The following is a 21,614-nucleotide window of genomic DNA, read 5'->3' on the forward strand; positions in this document are numbered from 1 at the left end:
GACTCCATCCTCAAAAGAACCTTTTTTCGCTTTCGGCAACCTCAGGAGCAAAAAAGACAAACGTCCAGCTTTTGCTGCCACAGCAAAGGTGCCAGCGGGGAAAAGTAATGCTGGTTCTCACTGCCTCCTGGAAACCCTTCAAATGCACCACACAATTTGGCCCTCTCTGCTTTCCTGCGGACTGTAGCCTCAAAAGCACATTTTACATTCTCGTCCTCTTCCGGAGCAAAAAAGACAAACGTCCAGCTTTTGCTGCCACAGCAAAGGTGCCAGCGGGGAAAAGAGATACTGGTCCTCACTACCTCCTGGAACCACTACAAATGCTCCAGACAATTTGGCCCTCTCTGCTTTCCTGCGCACTCTAGCCACAAAAGCAACTTTTTTCACTATCGGAAGCGTCCGGAGCAAAAAAGACAAACGTCCAGCATTTGATCACAGGAAAGGTTCCAGCGGGGAAAAGAGATACTGGTCCTCACTGCCTCCTGGAACCCCTTCAAATGCCCCATACAATTTGGCCCTCTCTGCTTTCCTGCGGACTCTAGCCTCAAAAGCAACCTTTTTCACTCTCGGCGGTTTTTGGAGCAAAAAAGCCCAACGTCCAGCTTTTGCTGCCACAGCAAATTTGCCAGCGGGGAAATGTGATGCTGGTCCTCACTGCCTCCTGGAACACCTTCAAATGTCCCCGACAATTTGTCCCTCTCTGCTTTCCTGCGGACTCTGTGCTCAAAAAACCTGTTTTCGCTTTCGGCGGTGTTTGGAGTGAAAAAGACAAACGTCCAGCTTTTGCTGCCACAGGAAAGGTGCCAGCAGGGAAAAGTGATGCTGGTCCTCACTGCCTCCTGCAACCCCTTCAAATGCCCCAGACAGTTTTTCCCTCTCTGCTTTCCTGTAAACTCTATCCTCAAAAGCACCTTTTTTCAGTCTCGACGGTGTTTGTAGCAAAAAAGACACACGTCCAGCTTTTGCTGCCACAGCAAAGGTGCCAGCGGGGAAAAGTGATGCTGGTCCTCACTGCCTCCTGCAACCCCTTCAAATGCACCACACAATTTGGCCTTCTCTGCTTTCCTGCCGACTCTATCCTCAAAAGCACTTTTTTTCACTCTCGGCGTTGTTTGGAGCCAAAAAGACAAACGTGAAAAAAAGCAAAGTGAAAAAAGGTGGTTTTTAGGATAGACTCCGCAGGAAAGCAGAGAGGGACAAATTGTCTGGGGCATTTGAAGGGGTTCCAGGAGGCAGTGAGGACCAGCATCACTATTCCCCCCTGGCATCTCTGCTGTGGTAGGAAATGCTGGACGTTTGTCTTTTTTACTCCAGAAGCTGCCGAGAGTGAAAAAAGGTGCTTTTGAGGCTAGAGTCCGCAGGAAAGCAGAGAGGGCCAAATAGTCTGAGGCATTTGAAGGGGTTCCAGGAGGCAGTAAGGACCAGCATCACTTTTCCCCACTGGCACCTTTGCTCTGGCAGCAAAAGCTGGACGTTTGTCTTTTTTTTCTGCGGAAGATGCCGAGAGTGAAAAAAGGTGCTTTTCAGCATAGAGTCTGCAGGATAGCAGAGAGGGCCCAATTGTCTGGGGCATTTGAAGGCGTTCCAGGAGGCAGTGAGGACCAGCATCACTTTTCCCAGCTGACACATCTCCTGTGTTAGCAAAGGCTGGACGTTTTTCTTCTTGGCTCCGGAAGCTGCCGAGAGTGAAAAAAGGTGCTTTTGAGGCTATAGTCCGCAGGAAAGCAGAGAGGGCCAAATTGTATGGGGCATTTGAAGGAGTTCCAGGAGGCAGTGAGGAGCAGCATCACTTTTCCCCGCTGGCACCTTTGCTGTGGCAGCAAAAGCTGGACGTTTGTCTTTTTTCCTCCGGAGGCTGCCGAGAGTTAAAAAAGGTGCTTTTGAGGCTAGAGTCCGCAGGAAAGCAGAGAGGGCCAAAAATCTGGGGCGTTTGCAGGGGTTCCAGGAGGCAGTGAGGACCAGCATCACTTTTCCCCGCTGGCACCTTTGCTGTGGCAGCAAAAGCTGGACGTTTGTCTTTATTGCTCCGGAGAAGGCCGAAAGAGAAAAAAGGTGCTTTTGAGGCTATAGTCCGCAGGAAAGCAGAGATGGCCAAATTGTCTGGGGCATTTGAGGGAGTTCCAGGAGGCAGTGAGGACCAGCATCACTTTTCCCTGCTGGCACCTTTGCTGTGGCAGCAAAAGCTGGACGTTTGTCTTTCTTGCTCCGGAAGCTTCCATGAGTGAAAAAAGGTGCTTTTGAGGCAAGACTCCGCAGGAAAGCAGAGAGGGCCAAATTGTCTGGGCATTAGAAGGGGTTCCAGGAGGCAGTGAGGACCAGCATCACTTTTCCCCACTGGCATCTTTGCTGTGGCAGCGAAAGCTGGACGTTTGTCTTTTTTTGCTCCGGAAGCTTCCGAGAGTGAAAAAAGGTGCTTTTGATGCTAGAGTCCACAGGAAATCAGAGACGGCAAATTGTCTGGGGCATTTTAAGGGGTTCCAGGAGGCAGTGAGGACCAGCATCACTTTTCCCCGCTGGCACCTTTGCTGTGGCAGCAAAAAATGGACGTTTGTCTTTATTGCTCCAGAAGCTGCGGAGAGTGAATAAATGGTTCTTTGAGGCTAGAGTCCGCAGGAAAGCAGAGATGGCCAAATTGTCTGGGGCATTTCAAGGGGTTCCAGGAGGCAGTGAGGACCAGCATCACTTTTCCCTGCTGGAACCTCTGCTGTGGTAGGAAAGGCTGGACGTTTGTGTTTTTTCCTCCGGAAGCTGCCGAGAGTGAAAAAAGGTGCTTTTGAGGCTATAGTCCGCAGGAAAGCAGAGAGGGCCAAATTGTATGGGGCATTTGAAGGAGTTCCAGGAGGCAGTGAGGACCAGCATCACTTTTCCCCGCTGGCACCTTTGCTGTGGCAGCAAAATCTGGACGTTTGTCTTTTTTGCTCCGGAGGATGCCGAGAGTGAAAAAAGGTGCTTTTGAGGATAGAGTCCGCAGGGAAGCAAAGAGGGCCAATTTGTATGGGGCATTTGAAGGGGTTCCAGGAGGCAGTGAGGACCAGCATCACTTTTCCCCGCTGGCACCTTTGCTGTAGCAACAAAGTTGGACGTTTGTCTTTTTTGCTCCGGAAGCTGCCGAGAGTGAAAAAAGGTGCTTTTGAGGATAGAGTCTGCAGGAAAGCAGAGAGGGCCAAATTGTATGGGGCATTTCAAGGGGTTCCAGGAGACAGTGAGGACCAGCATCACTTTTCCCCGCTGGCACCTTTGCTGTGGCAGCGAAAGCTGGACGTGTGTCTTTTTTTACTGCGGAAGCTGCCGAGAGTGAAAAAAGGTGCTTTCCAGCATAGAGTCCGCAGGAAAGCAGAGAGGGGCAAATTGTCTGGGGCATTTGAAGGGGTTCCAGGAGGCAGTGAGGACCAGCATCACTTTTCCCATTGGCACCATTGCTGTGGCAGCAAAAGCTGGACGTTTGTCTGTTTTCCTCCGGAGGGTGCCGAGAGTGAAAAAAGATGCTTTTTAGTATACAGTGCGCAGGAAAGCAGAGAGGGCCAAATTGTCTGGGGCATTTGAAGGGGTTCCAGGAGGCAGTGAGGACCAGCATCACTTTTCCCCGCTGGCACCTTTGCTGTGGCAGCAAAAGCTGGACGTTTGTCTTTTTTGATCCGGAAGCTGCCGAGAGTGAATAAAGGTGCTTTTGAGGCTAGAGTCTGCAGGAAAGCAGAGAGGGCCAAATTGTCTGGGGCATTTGAAGGGGTTCCAGAAGGCAGTGAGGACCAGCATCACTTTTCCCCGCTGGCACCTTTGCTGTGGCAGCGAAAGCTGGACGTTTGTCTTTTTTTCTCCAGAAGCTTCCGAGAGTGAAAAAAAGGTGCTTTTGAGGATAGAGTCTGCAGGAAAGCAGAGAGGGCCAAATTGTATGGGGCATTTCAAGGGGTTCCAGGAGACAGTGAGGACCAGCATCACTTTTCCCCGCTGGCACCTTTGCTGTGGCAGCAAAAGCTGGACGTTTGTCTTTTTTGCTCCGGAGGCTGCCGAGATTGAAAAAAGGTCCTTTTGAGGATAGAGTCTGCAGGAAAGCAGAGAGGGCCAAATTGTCTGGGGCATTTGAAGGGGTTCCAGGAGGCAGTGAGGACTAGCATCACTTTTCCCTGCTGGCACCTTCTGTGGCAGCAAAAGCGGGACGTGTGTCTTTTTTGCTCCAAACACCGCCGAAAGTGAAAAAAAGTGCTTTTGAGGCTAGAGTCCGCAGGAAAGCAGAGAGGGACGAATTGTCTAGGGCATTTGAAGGGGTTCCAGGAGGCAGTGAGGACCAGCATGACTTTTCCCTGCTGGCACCTTTGCTGTGGCAGCAAAAGCTGGACGTTTGTCTTTTTTTTCTGAGGAAGCTGCCGAGAGTGAAAAAAGGTGCTTTTGAGCATAGAGTCTGCAGGAAAGCAGAGAGGGCCAAATTGTCTGGGGCATTTGAAGGGGTTCCAGGAGGCAGTGAGGACCAGCATCACTTTTCCTAGTTGGCACCTTTGCTGTGGCAGCAAAAGCTGGACGTTTGTCTTTTTTGCTCCGGAAGCTGCCGAGAGTGAAAAAAGGTGCTTTTGAGGATAGAGTCCGCAGGAAAGCAGAGAGGGCAAATTGTCTGGGGCATTTGAAGGGGTTCCAGGAGGCAGTGAGGACCAGCATCACTTTTCCCCGCTGGCACCTTTGCTGTGGCAGGGAAAGCTGGACGTTTGTCTTTTTTGATCCGGAAGCTGCCGAGAGTGAATAAAGTTGCTTTTGAGGATGGAGTCCGCAGGAAAGCAGAGAGGGCCAAATTGTCTGGGGCATTTGAAGGGGTTCCAGAAGGCAGTGAGGACCAGCATCACTTTTCCCCGCTGGCACCTTTGCTGTGGCAGCGAAAGCTGGACGTTTGTCTTTTTTTCTCCAGAAGCTTCCGAGAGTGAAAAAAGGTGCTTTTGAGGATAGAGTCTGCAGGAAAGCAGAGAGGGCCAAATTGTATGGGGCATTTCAAGGGGTTCCAGGAGACAGTGAGGACCAGCATCACTTTTCCCCGCTGGCACCTTTGCTGTGGCAGCAAAAGCTGGACGTTTGTCTTTTTTGCTCCGGAGGCTGCCGAGATTGAAAAAAGGTCCTTTTCAGGATAGAGTCTGCAGGAAAGCAGAGAGGGCCAAATTGTCTGGGACATTTGAAGGGGTTCCAGGAGGCAGTGAGGACTAGCATCACTTTTCCCTGCTGGCACCTTCTGTGGCAGCAAATCGGGACGTGTGTCTTTTTTGCTCCAAACACCGCCGAAAGTGAAAAAAAGTGCTTTTGAGGCTAGAGTCCACAGGAAAGCAGAGAGGGACAAATTGTCTAGGGCATTTGAAGGGGTTCCAGGAGGCAGTGAGGACCAGCATCACTTTTCCCTGCTGGCACCTTTGCTGTGGCAGCCAAAGCTGGACGTTTGTCTTTTTTTTCTGAGGAAGCTGCCGAGAGTGAAAAAAGGTGCTTTTGAGGATAGAGTCCGCAGGAAAGCAGAGAGGGGAAATTGTCTGGGGCATTTGAAGGGGTTCCAGGAGGCAGTGAGGACCAGCATCACTTTTCCCCGCTGGCACCTTTGCTGTGGCAGCAAAAGCTGGAAAAGCTTTTGCTGCCACAAAAGCTCTGGAAACTTCTGATAGTGAAAAAAGGTGCTTTTGAGGCTAGAGTCCGCAGGAAAGCAGAGAGGGACAAATTGTCTGGGGCATTTGAAGGGATTCCAGGGGGCAGTGAGGACTAGCATCACTTTTCCCTGCTGGCACCTTCTGTGGCAGCAAAAGCTGGACCTTTGTCTTTTTTGCTCCGGAGGCTGCCGAGATTGAAAAAAGATCCTTTTGAGGATAGAGTCTGCAGGAAAGCAGAGAGGGCCAAATTGTCTGGGGCATTTGAAGGGGTTCCAGGAGGCAGTGAGGACCAGCATCACTTTTCCCCGCTGGCACCTTTGCTGTGGCAGCAAAAGCTGGACGTTTGTCTCTTTTCCTCCGGAGGGTCCCGAGAGTGAAAAAAGGTGCTTTTGAGTATACAGTGCGCAGGAAAGCAGAGAGGGCCAAATTGTCTGGGGCATTTGAAGGGGTTCCAGGAGGCAGTGAGGACCAGCATCACTTTTCCCCGCTGGCACCTTTGCTGTGGCAGCAAAAGCTGGACGTTTGTCTTTTTTGCTCCAGAGGCTGCCGAAAGTGAAAAAAAGTGCTTTTGAGGATAGAGTCGGCAGGAAAGAAGAGAGGGCCAAATTGTCTGGGGCATTTGAAGAGGTTCCAAGAGGCAGTGAGAACCAGCATCACTTTTCCCCGCTGGCACCTCTGCTGTGGTAGGAAAGGCTGGACGTTTGTCTTTTTTGCTCCGGAGGCTGCCGAGAGTGAAAAAAGGTGCTTTTGAGGCTAGAGTCCGCAGGAAAGCAGAGAGGGCCCAATTGTCTGGGGCATTTGAAGGGGTTCCAGGAGGAAGTGAGGACCAGCATCACTTTTCCCCACTGGAACCTTTGCTGTGGCAGCAAAGACTGGACGTGTGTCTTTCATGCTCCGGAGGCTGCCGAGAGTGAAAAAAGGTGCTTTTGAGGCTAGAGTCCGCAGGAAAGAAGAGAAGGCCAAATTGTCTGGGGCATTTGAAGGGGTTCCAGGAGGCAGTGAGGACCAGCATCACTTTTCCCCGCTGGCACCTTTGCTGTGGCAGCAAAGGCTGGACGTTAGTCTTTTTTGCTCCGGAGGCTGCCGAGAGTGAAAAAAGGTGCTTTTGAGGATAGAGTCCGCAGGGAAGCAGAGAGGGACAAATTGTCTGGGGCATTTGAAGGGGTTCCAGGAGGCAGTGAGGACCAGCATCACTTTTCCCCGCTGGCACCTTTGCTGTGGCAGCAAAAGCTGGACGTTTGTCTGTTTTCCTCCGGAGGGTGCCGAGAGTGAAAAAAGGTGCTTTTTAGTATACAGTGCGCAGGAAAGCAGAGAGGGCCAAATTGTCTGGGGCATTTGAAGGGGTTCCAGGAGGCAGTGAGGACCAGCATCACTTTTACCCGCTGGCACCTTTGCTGTGGCAGCAAAGGCTGGACGTGTGTCTTTTGTGCTCCGGAGTCTGCCGAGAGTGATAAAAGGTGCTTTTGAGGCTAGAGTCCTCAGGAAAGCAGAGAGGGCCAAATTGTATGGGGCATTTCAAGGGGTTCGAGGAGGCAGTGAGGACCAGCATCACTTTTCCCCGCTGGCACCTTTGCTGTGGCAGCAAAAGCTGGATGTGTGTCTTTTATGCTCCGGAGGCTGCCGAGACTGATAAAAGGTGCTTTTGAGGCTAGAGTCCGCAGGAAAGAAGAGAAGGCCAAATTGTCTGGGGCATTTGAAGGGGTTCCAGGAGGCAGTGAGGACCAGCATCACTTTTCCCCGCTGGCACCTTTGCTGTGGCAGCAAAAGCTAGACGTTTGTCTTTTTTGCTCCGGAGGCTGCCGAGAGTGAAAAAAGGTGCTTTTGAGGATGGAGTCCGCAGGAAAGCAGAGAGGGCCAAATTGTCTGGGGCATTTGAAGGGGTTCCAGGAGGCAGTGAGGACCAGCATCACTATTCCCTGCTGGAACCTTCTGTGGCAGCAACAGCTGGACGTGTGTCTTTTTTGCTCCAAACACCGCCGAAAGTGAAAAAAAGTGCTTTTGAGGATAGAGTCGGCAGGAAAGAAGAGAGGGCCAAATTGTCTGGGGCATTTGAAGAGGTTCCAAGAGGCAGTGAGGACCAGCATCACTTTTCCCCGCTGGCACCTCTGCTGTGGTAGGAAAGGCTGGACGCTTGTCTTTTTTGCTCCGGAGGCTGCCGAGAGTGAAAAAAGGTGCTTTTGAGGCTAGAGTCTGCAGGAAAGTAGAGAGGGCCAAATTGTCTGGGGCATTTGAAGGGGTTCCAGGAGGCAGTGAGGACCAGCATCACTTTTCCCTGCTGCCACCTTTGCTGTGGCAGCAAAAGCTAGACGTTTGTCTTTTTTGCTCCGGAGGCTGCCGAAAGAGAAAAAAGGTGCTTTTGAGGCTAGAGTCTGCAGGAAAGCAGAGAGGGCCCAATTGTCTGGGGCATTTGAAGGGGTTCCAGGAGGCAGTGAGGACCAGCATCACTTTTCCCCGCTGGCACCTTTGCTGTGGCAGCAAAAGCTGGACGTTTGTCTTTTTTGCTCCGGAGAAGGCCGAAAGAGAAAAAAGGTGCTTTTGAGGCTAGAGTCCGCAGGAAAGCAGGGAGGGCCAAATTGTCTGGGGCAATTGAAGGAGTTCCAGGAGGCAGTGAGGACCAGCATCACTTTTCCTCGCTGGCACCTCTACTTTTGCAGCAAAAGCTGGACGTTTGTCTTTTTTGCTCCGGAGGCTGCCGAGAGTGAAAAAAGGTGCTTTTGAGGATAGAGTCCGCAGGGAAGCAGAGAGGGCCAAATTGTCTGGGGCATTTGAAGGGGTTCCAGGAGGCAGTGAGGACCAGCATCACTTTTCCCCGCTGGCACCTTTGCTGTGGCAGCAAAAGCTGGAAAAACTTTTGCTGCCACAAAAGCTCTGGAAACTTCTGAGAGTGAAAAAAGGTGCTTTTGAGGCTAGAGTCCGCAGGAAAGCAGAGAGGGACAAATTGTCTGGGGCATTTGAAGGGGTTCCAGGGGGCAGTGAGGAGCAGCATCACTTTTCCCTGCTGGCACCTTCTGTGGCAGCAAAAGCTGGACGTTTGTCTTTTTTGCTCCGGAGGCTGCCGAGATTGAAAAAAGATCCTTTTGAGGATAGAGTCTGCAGGAAAGCAGAGAGGGCCAAACTGTATGGGGCATTTGAAGGGGTTCCAGGAGGCAGTGAAGACCAGCATCACTTTTCCCCGCTGGCACATATGCTGTGGCAGCAAAAGCTGGACGTTTGTCTTTTTTGCTCCGGAGGCTGCCGAGATTGAAAAAAGGTCCTTTTTAGGGTAGAGTCTGCAGGAAATCATAGAGGGCAAATTGTCTGGGGCATTTGAAGGAGTTCCAGGAGGCAGTGAGGACCAGCATCACTTTTCCCCGCTGGCACCTTTGCTGTGGCAGCAAAAGCTGGACGTTTGTCTTTATTGCTCTGGAAGCTGCCGAGAGTGAAAAAAGGTGCATTTGAGGCTAGAGTGCGCAGGAAAGCAGAAAGGGCCAAAATGTCTGGGGCATTTCAAGAGGTTCCAGGAGGCAGTGAGGACCAGCATCACTTTTCCCCGCTGGCACCTTTGCTGTGGCAGCAAAAGCTGGAAAAACTTTTGCTGCCACAAAAGCTCTGGAAACTTCTGAGAGTTAAAAAAGGTGCTTTTGAGGCTAGAGTCCGCAGGAAAGCAGAGAGGGACAAATTGTCTGGGGCATTTGAAGGGGTTCCAGGGGGCAGTGAGGACCAGCATCACTTTTCCCTGCTGGCACCTTCTGTGGCAGCAAAAGCTGGACGTTTGTCTTTTTTGCTCCGGAGGCTGCCGAGATTGAAAAAAGATCCTTTTGAGGATAGAGTCTGCAGGAAAGCAGAGAGGGCCAAATTGTCTGCGGCATTTGAAGGGGTTCCAGGAGGCAGTGAGGACCAGCATCACTATTCCCCCCTAGCACCTCTGCTGTGGTAGGAAAGGCTGGACGTTTGTCTTTTATGCTCCGGAGGCTGCCGACAGTGATAAAAGGTGCTTTTGAGGCTAGAGTCCGCAGGAAAGAAAAGAAGGCCAAATTATCTGGAGCATTTGAAGGGGTTCCAGGAGGCAGTGAGGACCAGCATCACTTTTCCCCGCTGGCACCTTTGCTGTGGCAGCAAAAGCTGGACGTTAGTCTTTTTTGCTCCAGAGCATGCCGAGAGTGAAAAAAGGTGCTTTTGAGGATAGAGTCCGCAGGGAAGCAGAGAGGGCCAATTTGTATGGGGCATTTGAAGGGGTTCCAGGAGGCAGTGAGGACCAGCATCACTTTTCCCCGCTGGCACCTTTGCTGTGGCAGCAAAAGCTGGACGTTTGTCTTTTTTCCTATGAAGGATGCCGAAAGAGAAAAAAGGTGCTTTTGAGGCTAGAGTCCGCAGGAAAGCAGAGAGGGCCAAATTGTCTGGGGCATTTGAAGGGGTTCCAGGAGGCAGTGAGGACCAGCATCACTTTTCCCCGCTGGCACCTTTGCTGTGGCAGTGAAAGCTGGACGTTTGTCTTTTTTTCTTCAGAAGCTTCCGAGAGTGATAAAAGGTGCTTTTGAGGATAGAGTCCGCAGGAAAGCAGAGAGGGCCAAATTGTATGGGGCATTTCAAGGGGTTCCAGGAGACAGTGAGGACCAGCATCACTTTTCCCCGCTGGCACCTTTGCTGTGGCAGCGAAAGCTGGACATGTGTCTTTTTTTACTGCGGAAGCTGCCGAAAGCGAAAAAAGGTGCTTTCCAGCATAGAGTCCGCAGGAAAGCAGAGAGGGCCAAATTGTCTGGGGCATTTGAAGGGGTTCCAGGAGGCAGTGAGGACCAGCATCACTTTTCCCCGCTGGCACCATTGCTGTGGCAGCAAAAGCTGGACTTTTGTCTTTTTTGCTCCGGAGGCTGCCGAGAGTGAAAAAAGGTGCTTTTGAGGCTAGAGTCCGCAGGAAAGCAGAGAGGGCCCAATTGTCTGGGGCATTTGAAGGGGTTCCAGGAGGCAGTGAGGACCAGCATCACTTTTCCCCGCTGGCACCTTTGCTGTGGCAGCAAAAGCTGGACGTTTGTCTTTTTTGCTCCGGAACCTTCCGAGAGTGAAAAAAGGTGCTTTTGAGGCTAGAGTCCGCAGGAAAGCAGAGAGGGCCAAATTGTATGAGGCATTTGAAGGGTTTCCAGGAGGCAGTGAGGACTAGCATCACTTTACCCTGCTGGCACATTCTGTAGCAGCAAAAACCGGACGTGTGTCTTTTTTGCTCCGGAGGCTGCCGACAGTGAAAAAAGGTGCTTTTGAGGCTAGACTCCGCAGGAAAGCAGAGAGGGCCAAATTGTCTGGGGCATTTGAAGGGGTTCCAGGAGGCAGTGAGGACCAGCATTACTTTTCTCTGCTGGCACCTTCTAGTGCAGCAAAAGCTGGACATGTGTCTTTTTTGCTCCGGAGGCTGCCGAGAGTGAAAAAAGGTGCTTTTGAGGCTAGAGTCCGCAGGAAAGCAGAGAGGGACAAATTGTCTGGGGCATTTGAAGGGGTTCCAGGAGGCAGTGAGGACCAGCATCACTTTTCCCCGCTGGCACCTTTGCTGTGGCAGCAAAAGCTGGACGTTTGTCTTTTTTGCTCCGGAGAAGGCCGAAAGAGAAAAAAGGTGCTTTTGAGGCTAGAGTCCGCAGGAAAGCAGGGAGGGCCAAATTGTCTGGGGCATTTGAAGGGGTTCCAGGAGGCAGTGAGGACCAGCATCACTTTTCCCCGCTGGCACCTTTGCTGTGGCAGCAAAGGCTGGACGTGTGTCTTTTGTGCTCCGGAGTCTGCCGAGAGTGATAAAAGGTGCTTTTGAGGCTAGAGTCCGCAGGAAAGCAGAGAGGGCCAAATTGTCTGCGGCATTTGAAGGGGTTCCAGGAGGCAGTGAGGACCAGCATCACTATTCCCCCCTAGCACCTCTGCTGTGGTAGGAAAGGCTGGACGTTTGTCTTTTATGCTCCGGAGGCTGCCGACAGTGATAAAAGGTGCTTTTGAGGCTAGAGTCCGCAGGAAAGAAAAGAAGGCCAAATTATCTGGAGCATTTGAAGGGGTTCCAGGAGGCAGTGAGGACCAGCATCACTTTTCCCCGCTGGCACCTTTGCTGTGGCAGCAAAAGCTGGACGTTTGTCTTTTTTCCTATGAAGGATGCCGAAAGAGAAAAAAGGTGCTTTTGAGGCTAGAGTCCGCAGGAAAGCAGAGAGGGCCAAATTGTCTGGGGCATTTGAAGGGGTTCCAGGAGGCAGTGAGGACCAGCATCACTTTTCCCCGCTGGCACCTTTGCTGTGGCAGTGAAAGCTGGACGTTTGTCTTTTTTTCTTCAGAAGCTTCCGAGAGTGATAAAAGGTGCTTTTGAGGATAGAGTCCGCAGGAAAGCAGAGAGGGCCAAATTGTATGGGGCATTTCAAGGGGTTCCAGGAGGCAGTGAGGACCAGCATCACTTTTCCCCGCTGGCACCTTTGCTGTGGCAGCGAAAGCTGGACATGTGTCTTTTTTTACTGCGGAAGCTGCCGAGATTGAAAAAAGGTGCTTTCCAGCATAGAGTCCGCAGGAAAGCAGAGAGGGCCAAATTGTCTGGGGCATTTGAAGGGGTTCCAGGAGGCAGTGAGGACCAGCATCACTTTTCCCCGCTGGCACCATTGCTGTGGCAGCAAAAGCTGGACTTTTGTCTTTTTTGCTCCGGAGGCTGCCGAGAGTGAAAAAAGGTGCTTTTGAGGCTAGAGTCCGCAGGAAAGCAGAGAGGGCCCAATTGTCTGGGGCATTTGAAGGGGTTCCAGGAGGCAGTGAGGACCAGCATCACTTTTCCCCGCTGGCACCTTTGCTGTGGCAGCAAAAGCTGGACGTTTGTCTTTTTTGCTCCGGAACCTTCCGAGAGTGAAAAAAGGTGCTTTTGAGGCTAGAGTCCGCAGGAAAGCAGAGAGGGCCAAATTGTATGAGGCATTTGAAGGGTTTCCAGGAGGCAGTGAGGACTAGCATCACTTTACCCTGCTGGCACATTCTGTAGCAGCAAAAACCGGACGTGTGTCTTTTTTGCTCCGGAGGCTGCCGACAGTGAAAAAAGGTGCTTTTGAGGCTAGACTCCGCAGGAAAGCAGAGAGGGCCAAATTGTCTGGGGCATTTGAAGGGGTTCCAGGAGGCAGTGAGGACCAGCATTACTTTTCTCTGCTGGCACCTTCTAGTGCAGCAAAAGCTGGACATGTGTCTTTTTTGCTCCGGAGGCTGCCGAGAGTGAAAAAAGGTGCTTTTGAGGCTAGAGTCCGCAGGAAAGCAGAGAGGGACAAATTGTCTGGGGCATTTGAAGGGGTTCCAGGAGGCAGTGAGGACCAGCATCACTTTTCCCCGCTGGCACCTTTGCTGTGGCAGCAAAAGCTGGACGTTTGTCTTTTTTGCTCCGGAGAAGGCCGAAAGAGAAAAAAGGTGCTTTTGAGGCTAGAGTCCGCAGGAAAGCAGGGAGGGCCAAATTGTCTGGGGCATTTGAAGGGGTTCCAGGAGGCAGTGAGGACCAGCATCACTTTTCCCCGCTGGCACCTTTGCTGTGGCAGCAAAGGCTGGACGTGTGTCTTTTGTGCTCCGGAGTCTGCCGAGAGTGATAAAAGGTGCTTTTGAGGCTAGAGTCCGCAGGAAAGCAGAGAGGGCCAAATTGTATGGGGCATTTGAAGGAGTTCCAGGAGGCAGTGAGGACCAGCATCACTTTTCCCCGCTGGCACCTTTGCTGTGGCAGCAAAAGCTGGACGTGTGTCTTTTATGCTCTGGAGGCTGCCGAGAGTGATAAAAGGTGCTTTTGAGGCTAGAGTCCGCAGGAAAGAAGAGAAGGCCAAATTGTCTGGGGCATTTGAAGGGGTTCCAGGAGGCAGTGAGGACCAGCATCACTTTTCCCCGCTGGCACCTTCTGTGGCAGCAACAGCTGGACGTGTGTCTTTTTTGCTCCAAACACCGCCGGAAGTGAAAAAAAGTGCTTTTGAAGATAGAGTCGGCAGGAAAGAAGAGAGGGCCAAATTGTCTAGGGCATTTGAAGAGGTTCCAAGAGGCAGTGAGGACCAGCATCACTTTTCCCCGCTGGCACCTTTGCTGTGGCAGCAAAAGCTGGACGTTTGTCTTTTTTGCTCCGGAGAAGGCCGAAAGAGAAAAAAGGTGCTTTTGAGGCTAGAGTCCGCAGGAAAGCAGGGAGGGCCAAATTGTCTGGGGCATTTGAAGGGGTTCCAGGAGGCAGTGAGGACCAGCATCACTTTTCCCCGCTGGCACCTTTGCTGTGGCAGCAAAGGCTGGACGTGTGTCTTTTGTGCTCCGGAGTCTGCCGAGAGTGATAAAAGGTGCTTTTGAGGCTAGAGTCCGCAGGAAAGCAGAGAGGGCCAAATTGTATGGGGCATTTGAAGGAGTTCCAGGAGGCAGTGAGGACCAGCATCACTTTTCCCCGCTGGCACCTTTGCTGTGGCAGCAAAAGCTGGACGTGTGTCTTTTATGCTCTGGAGGCTGCCGAGAGTGATAAAAGGTGCTTTTGAGGCTAGAGTCCGCAGGAAAGAAGAGAAGGCCAAATTGTCTGGGGCATTTGAAGGGGTTCCAGGAGGCAGTGAGGACCAGCATCACTTTTCCCCGCTGGCACCTTCTGTGGCAGCAACAGCTGGACGTGTGTCTTTTTTGCTCCAAACACCGCCGGAAGTGAAAAAAAGTGCTTTTGAAGATAGAGTCGGCAGGAAAGAAGAGAGGGCCAAATTGTCTAGGGCATTTGAAGAGGTTCCAAGAGGCAGTGAGGACCAGCATCACTTTTCCCCGCTGGCATATCTGCTGTGGTAGGAAAGGCTGGACGCTTGTCTTTTTTGCTCCGGAGGCTGCCGAGAGTGAAAAAAGGTGCTTTTGAGGCTAGAGTCCGCAGGAAAGCAGAGAGGGCCAAATTGTCTGGGGCATTTGAAGGGGTTCCAGGAGGCAGTGAGGACCAGCATCACTTTTCCCCGCTGGCACCTTTGCTGTGGCAGCAAAGGCTGGACGTGTGTATTTTATGCTCCGGAGACTGCCGACAGCGATAAAAGGTGCTTTTGAGGCTAGAGTCCGCAGGAAAGAAGAGAAGGCCAAACTGTATGGGGCATTTGAAGGGGTTCCAGGAGGCAGTGAGGACCAGCATCACTTTTCCCCGCTGGCACCTTTGCTGTGGCAGCAAAATCTGGACGTTTGTCTTTTTTGCTCCGGAGGCTGCCGACAGTGAAAAAAGGTGCTTTTGAGGATAGAGTCTGCAGGAAAGTAGAGAGGGCCAAATTGTCTGGAGCATTTTGAAGGGGTTCCAGGAGGCAGTGAGGACCAGCATCACTTTTCCCCGCTGGCACCTCTGCTGTGGTAGGAAAGGCTGGACGTTAGTCTTTTTTGCTCCGGAGGCTGCCGAGAGTGAAAAAGGTGTTTTTGAGGATGGAGTCCGCAGGAAAGCAGAGAGGGCCAAATTGTCTGGGGCATTTGAAGGGGTTCCAGGAGGCAGTGAGGACCAGCATCACTTTTCCCCGCTGGCACCTTTGCTGTGGCAGCAAAAGCTGGACGTTTGTCTTTTTTGCTCCGGAACCTTCCGAGAGTGAAAAAAGGTGCTTTTGAGTATACAGTGCGCAAGAAAGCAGAGAGGGCCAAATTGTCTGGGGCATTTGAAGGGTTCCAGGAGGCAGTGAGGACCAGCATCACTTTTCCCGCTGGAACCTTTGCTGTGGCAGCAAAGGCTGGACGTTGTCTTTTTGCTCCGGAGGCTGCCGAGAGTGAAAAAAGGTGCTTTTGAGGATAGAGTCCGCAGGGAAGCAGAGAGGGCAAAATTGTCTGGGGCATTTGAAGGGGTTCCAGGAGGCAGTGAGGACCAGCATCACTTTTCCCCGCTGGCACCTTTGCTGTGGCAGCAAAAGCTGGACGTTTGTCTTTTTTGCTCCGGAGAAGACCGAAAGAGAAAAAAGGTGCTTTTGAGGCTAGAGTCCGCAGGAAAGCAGGGAGGGCCAAATTGTATGGGGCATTTGAAGGAGTTCCAGGAGGCAGTGAAGACCAGCATCACTTTTCCCCGCTGGCACCTTTGCTGTGGCAGCAAAAGCTGGACGTGTATCTTTTATGCTCCGGAGGCTGCCGAGAGTGATAAAAGGTGCTTTTGAGGCTAGAGTCCGCAGGAAAGAAGAGAAGGCCAAATTGTCTGGGGCATTTGAAGGGGTTCCAGGAGGCAGTGAGGACCAGCATCACTTTTCCCCGCTGGCACCTTTGCTGTGGCAGCAAAATCTGGACGTTTGTCTTTTTTGCTCCGGAGGCTGCCGACAGTGAAAAAAGGTGCTTTTGAGGATAGAGTCTGCAGGAAAGTAGAGAGGGCCAAATTGTCTGGAGCATTTGAAGGGGTTCCAGGAGGCAGTGAGGACCAGCATTACTTTTCCCCGCTGGCACCTCTGCTGTGGTAGGAAAGGCTGGACGTTAGTCTTTTTTGCTCCGGAGGCTGCCGAGAGTGAAAAAGGTGTTTTTGAGGATGGAGTCCGCAGGAAAGCAGAGAGGGCCAAATTGTCTGGGGCATTTGAAGGGGTTCCAGGAGGCAGTGAGGACCAGCATCACTTTTCCCCGCTGGCACCTTTGCTGTGGCAGCAAAGGCTGGACGTTTGTCTTTTGTGCTCCGGAGGCTGCCGAGAGTGAAAAAAGGTGCTTTTGAGGATAGAGTCCGCAGGGAAGCAGAGAGGGCAAAATTGTCTGGGGCATTTGAAGGGGTTCCAGGAGGCAGTGAGGACCAGCATCACTTTTCCCCGCTGGCACCTTTGCTGTGGCAGCAAAGGCTGGACGTTTGTCTTTTGTGCTCCGGAGGCTGCCGAGAGTGAAAAAAGGTGCTTTTGAGGATAGAGTCCGCAGGGAAGCAGAGAGGGCCAAATTGTCTGGGGCATTTGAAGGGGTTCCAGGAGGCAGTGAGGACCAGCATCACTTTTCCCCGCTGGCACCTTTGCTGTGGCAGCAAAAGCTGGACGTTTGTCTTTTTTTCTCCGGAGGCTGCCGAAAGGGAAAAAAGTTGCTTTTGAGGCTAGAGTCCGCAGGAAAGCAGAGAGGGCCAAATTGTCTGGGGCATTTGAAGGGGTTCCAGGAGGCAGTGAGGACCAGCATCACTTTTCCCCGCTGGCACCTTTGCTGTGGCAGCAAAAGCTGGACGTTTGTCTTTTTTGCTCCGGAGAAGACCGAAAGAGAAAAAAGGTGCTTTTGAGGCTAGAGTCCGCAGGAAAGCAGGGAGGGCCAAATTGTATGGGGCATTTGAAGGAGTTCCAGGAGGCAGTGAAGACCAGCATCACTTTTCCCCGCTGGCACCTTTGCTGTGGCAGCAAAAGCTGGACGTGTATCTTTTATGCTCCGGAGGCTGCCGAGAGTGATAAAAGGTTCTTTTGAGGCTAGAGTCCGCAGGAAAGAAGAGAAGGCCAAATTGTCTGGGGCATTTGAAGGGGTTCCAGGAGGCAGTGAGGACCAGCATCACTTTTCCCCGCTGGCACCTTTGCTGAGGCAGCAAAAGCTGGACGTTTGTCTTTTTTGCTCCGGAGGATGCCGAGAGTGAAAAAAGGTGCTTTTGAGGATAGAGTCCGCAGGGAAGCAGAGAGGGCCAAATTGTATGGGGCATTTGAAGGGGTTCCAGGAGGCAGTGAGGACCAGCATCATTTTTCCCCGCTGGCACCTTTGCTGTGGCAGCAAAAGCTAGACTTTTGTCTTTTTTGCTCCGGAGGCTGCCGAGAGTGAAAAAAGGTGCTTTTGAGTATACAGTGCGCAAGAAAGCAGAGAGGGCCAAATTGTCTGGGGCATTTGAAGGGGTTCCAGGAGGCAGTGAGGACCAGCATCACTTTTCCCTGCTGGCACCTTCTGTGGCAGCAACAGCTGGACGTGTGTCTTTTTTGCTCCAAACACCGCCAAAAGTAAAAAAAAGTACTTTTGAGGATAGAGTCGGCAGGAAAGAAGAGAGGGCCAAATTGTCTGGGGCATTTGAAGAGGTTCCAAGAGGCAGTGAGGACCAGCATCACTTTTCCCCGCTGGCACCTCTGCTGTGGTAGGAAAGGCTGGACGTTTGTTTTTTTTGCTCCGGAGGCTGCCGAGAGTGAAAAAAGGTGCTTTTGAGGCTAGAGTCCGCAGGAAAGAAGAGAAGGCCAAATTGTCTGGGGCATTTGAAGGGGTTCCAGGAGGCAGTGAGGACCTGCATCACTTTTCCCCGCTGGCACCTTTGCTGTGGCAGCAAAAGCTGGACGTTTGTCTTTTTTTCTCCGGAGGCTGCCGAAAGGGAAAAAAGTTGCTTTTGAGGCTAGAGTCCGCAGGAAAGCAGAGAGGGCCAAATTGTCTGGGGCATTTGAAGGGGTTCCAGGAGGCAGTGAGGACCAGCATCACTTTTCCCCGCTGGCACCTTTGCTGTGGCAGCGAAAGCTGGACATGTGTCTTTTTTTACTGCGGAGAAGGCCGAAAGAGAAAAAAGGTGCTTTTGAGGCTAGAGTCCGCAGGAAAGCAGGGAGGGCCAAATTGTATGGGGCATTTGAAGGAGTTCCAGGAGGCAGTGAAGACCAGCATCACTTTTCCCCGCTGGCACCTTTGCTGTGGCAGCAAAAGCTGGACGTGTATCTTTTATGCTCCGGAGGCTGCCGAGAGTGATAAAAGGTGCTTTTGAGGCTAGAGTCCGCAGGAAAGAAGAGAAGGCAAATTGTCTGGGGCATTTGAAGGGGTTCCAGGAGGCAGTGAGGACCAGCATCACTTTTCCCCGCTGGCACCTTTGCTGTGGCAGCAAAAGCTGGACGTTTGTCTTTTTTGCTCCGGAGGATGCCGAGAGTGAAAAAAGGTGCTTTTGAGGATAGAGTCCGCAGGGAAGCAGAGAGGGCCAAATTGTCTGGGGCATTTGAAGGGGTTCCAGGAGGCAGTGAGGACCAGCATCACTTTTCCCCGCTGGCACCTTTGCTGTGGCAGCAAAAGCTGGACGTTTGTCTTTTTTGCTCCGGAGAAGGCCGAAAGAGAAAAAAGGTGCTTTTGAGGCTAGAGTCCGCAGGAAAGCAGGGAGGGCCAAATTGTATGGGGCATTTGAAGGAGTTCCAGGAGGCAGTGAGGACCAGCATCACTTTTCCCCGCTGGCACCTTTGCTGTGGCAGCAAAAGCTGGACGTGTGTCTTTTTTGCTCCGGAAGCTGCCGAGAGTGAAAAAAGGTGCTTTTGAGGCTAGAATCCGCAGGAAAGAAGAGAAGGCCAAATTGTCTGGGGCATTTGAAGGGGTTCCAGGAGGCAGTGAGGACCAGCATCACTTTTCCCTGCTGGCACCTTCTGTGGCAGCAACAGCTGGACGTGTGTCTTTTTTGCTCCAAACACCGCCGAAAGTGAAAAAAAGTGCTTTTCAGGATAGAGTCGGCAGGAAAGAAGAGAGGGCCAAATTGTCTGGGGCATTTGAAGGGGTTCCAGGAGGCAGTGAGGACCAGCATCACTTTTCCCCGCTGGCACCTTTGCTGTGGCAGCAAAGGCTGGACGTGTGTCTTTTATGCTCCGGAGGCTGCCGACAGTGATAAAAGGTGCTTTTGAGGCTAGAGTCCGCAGGAAAGAAGAGAAGGCCAAATTGTCTGGGGCATTTGAAGGGGTTCCAGGAGGCAGTGAGGACCAGCATCACTTTTCCCCGCTGGCACCTTTGCTGTGGCAGCAAAAGCTGGACATTTGTCTTTTTTGCTCCGGAGGCTGCCGACAGTGAAAAAAGGTGCTTTTGAGGATAGAGTCTGCAGGAAAGTAGAGAGGGCCAAATTGTCTGGAGCATTTGAAGTGGTTCCAGGAGGCAGTGAGGACCAGCATCACTTTTCCCCGCTGGCACCTCTGCTGTGGCAGCAAAAGCTGGACGTTAGTCTTTTTTGCTCCGGAGGCTGCCGAGAGTGAAAAAAGGTGCTTTTGAGGATAGAGTCCGCAGGGAAGCAGAGAGGGCCAAATTGTATGGGGCATTTGAAGGGGTTCCAGGAGGCAGTGAGGACCAGCATCACTTTTCCCCGCTGGCACCTTTGCTGTGGCAGCAAAAGCTGGACGTTTGTCTTTTTTGCTCCGGAGGCTGCCGAGAGTGAAAAAAGGTGCTTTTGAGTATACAGTGCGCAAGAAAGCAGAGAGGGCCAAATTGTCTGGGGCATTTGAAGGGGTTCCAGGAGGCAGTGAGGACCAGCATCACTTTTCCCTGCTGGCACCTTCTGTGGCAGCAACAGCTGGACGTGTGTCTTTTTTGCTCCAAACACCGCCAAAAGTAAAAAAAAGTACTTTTGAGGATAGAGTCGGCAGGAAAGAAGAGAGGGCCAAATTGTCTGGGGCATTTGAAGAGGTTCCAAGAGGCAGTGAGGACCAGCATCACTTTTCCCCGCTGGCACCTCTGCTGTGGTAGGAAAGGCTGGACGTTTGTTTTTTTTGCTCCGGAGGCTGCCGAGAGTGAAAAAAGGTGCTTTTGAGGCTAGAGTCCGCAGGAAAGAAGAGAAGGCCAAATTGTCTGGGGCATTTGAAGGGGTTCCAGGAGGCAGTGAGGACCAGCATCACTTTTCCCCGCTGGCACCTTTGCTGTGGCAGCAAAAGCTGGACGTTTGTCTTTTTTTCTCCAGAGGCTGCCGAAAGCGAAAAAAGGTGCTTTTGAGGCTAGAGTCCGCAGGAAAGCAGAGAGGGCCAAATTGTCTGGGGCATTTGAAGGGGTTCCAGGAGGCAGTGAGGACCAGCATCACTTTTCCCCGCTGGCACCTTTGCTGTGGCAGCAAAAGCTGGACGTTTGTCTTTTTTGCTCCGGAGAAGACCGAAAGAGAAAAAAGGTGCTTTTGAGGCTAGAGTCCGCAGGAAAGCAGGGAGGGCCAAATTGTATGGGGCATTTGAAGGAGTTCCAGGAGGCAGTGAAGACCAGCATCACTTTTCCCCGCTGGCACCTTTGCTGTGGCAGCAAAAGCTGGACGTGTATCTTTTATGCTCCGGAGGCTGCCGAGAGTGAGAAAAGGTGCTTTTGAGGCTAGAGTCCGCAGGAAAGAAGAGAAGGCAAATTGTCTGGGGCATTTGAAGGGGTTCCAGGAGGCAGTGAGGACCAGCATCACTTTTCCCCGCTGGCACCTTTGCTGTGGCAGCAAAAGCTGGACGTTTGTCTTTTTTGCTCCGGAGGATGCCGAGAGTGAAAAAAGGTGCTTTTGAGGATAGATTCTGCAGGAAAGTAGGGAGGGCCCAATTCTCTGGGGCATTTGAAGGGGTTCCAGGAGGCAGTGAGGACCAGCATCACTTTTCCCCGCTGGCACCTCTGCTGTTGCAGCAAAAGCTGGACGTTTGTCTTTTTTCCTCGGGAGGCTGCCGAGAGTGAAAAAAGGTGCTTTTGAGGATAGAGTCCGCAGGGAAGCAGAGAGGGCCAAATTGTCTGGGGCATTTGAAGGGGTTCCAGGAGGCAGTGAGGACCAGCATCACTTTTCCCCGCTGGCACCTTTGCTGTGGCAGCAAAAGCTGGACGTTTGTCTTTTTTGCTCCGGAGAAGGCCGAAAGAGAAAAAAGGTGCTTTTGAGGCTAGAGTCCGCAGGAAAGCAGGGAGGGCCAAATTGTATGGGGCATTTGAAGGAGTTCCAGGAGGCAGTGAGGACCAGCATCACTTTTCCCCGCTGGCACCTTTGCTGTGGCAGCAAAAGCTGGACGTGTGTCTTTTATGCTCCGGAAGTTGCCGAGAGTGATAAAAGGTGCTTTTGAGGCTAGAGTCCGCAGGAAAGAAGAGAAGGCCAAATTGTCTGGGGCATTTGAAGGGGTTCCAGGAGGCAGTGAGGACCAGCATCACTTTTCCCTGCTGGCACCTTCTGTGGCAGCAACAGCTGGACGTGTGTCTTTTTTGCTCCAAACACCGCCGAAAGTGAAAAAAAGTGCTTTTCAGGATAGAGTCGGCAGGAAAGAAGAGAGGGCCAAATTGTCTGGGGCATTTGAAGGGGTTCCAGGAGGCAGTGAGGACCAGCATCACTTTTCCCCGCTGGCACCTTTGCTGTGGCAGCAAAGGCTGGACGTGTGTCTTTTATGCTCCGGAGGCTGCCGACAGTGATAAAAGGTGCTTTTGAGGCTAGAGTCCGCAGGAAAGAAGAGAAGGCCAAATTGTCTGGGGCATTTGAAGGGGTTC

Source organism: Vanellus vanellus (genome assembly GCF_965231255.1).
Source record: "Vanellus vanellus genome assembly, chromosome: 16".
Classification (NCBI taxonomy): domain Eukaryota; kingdom Metazoa; phylum Chordata; class Aves; order Charadriiformes; family Charadriidae; genus Vanellus; species Vanellus vanellus.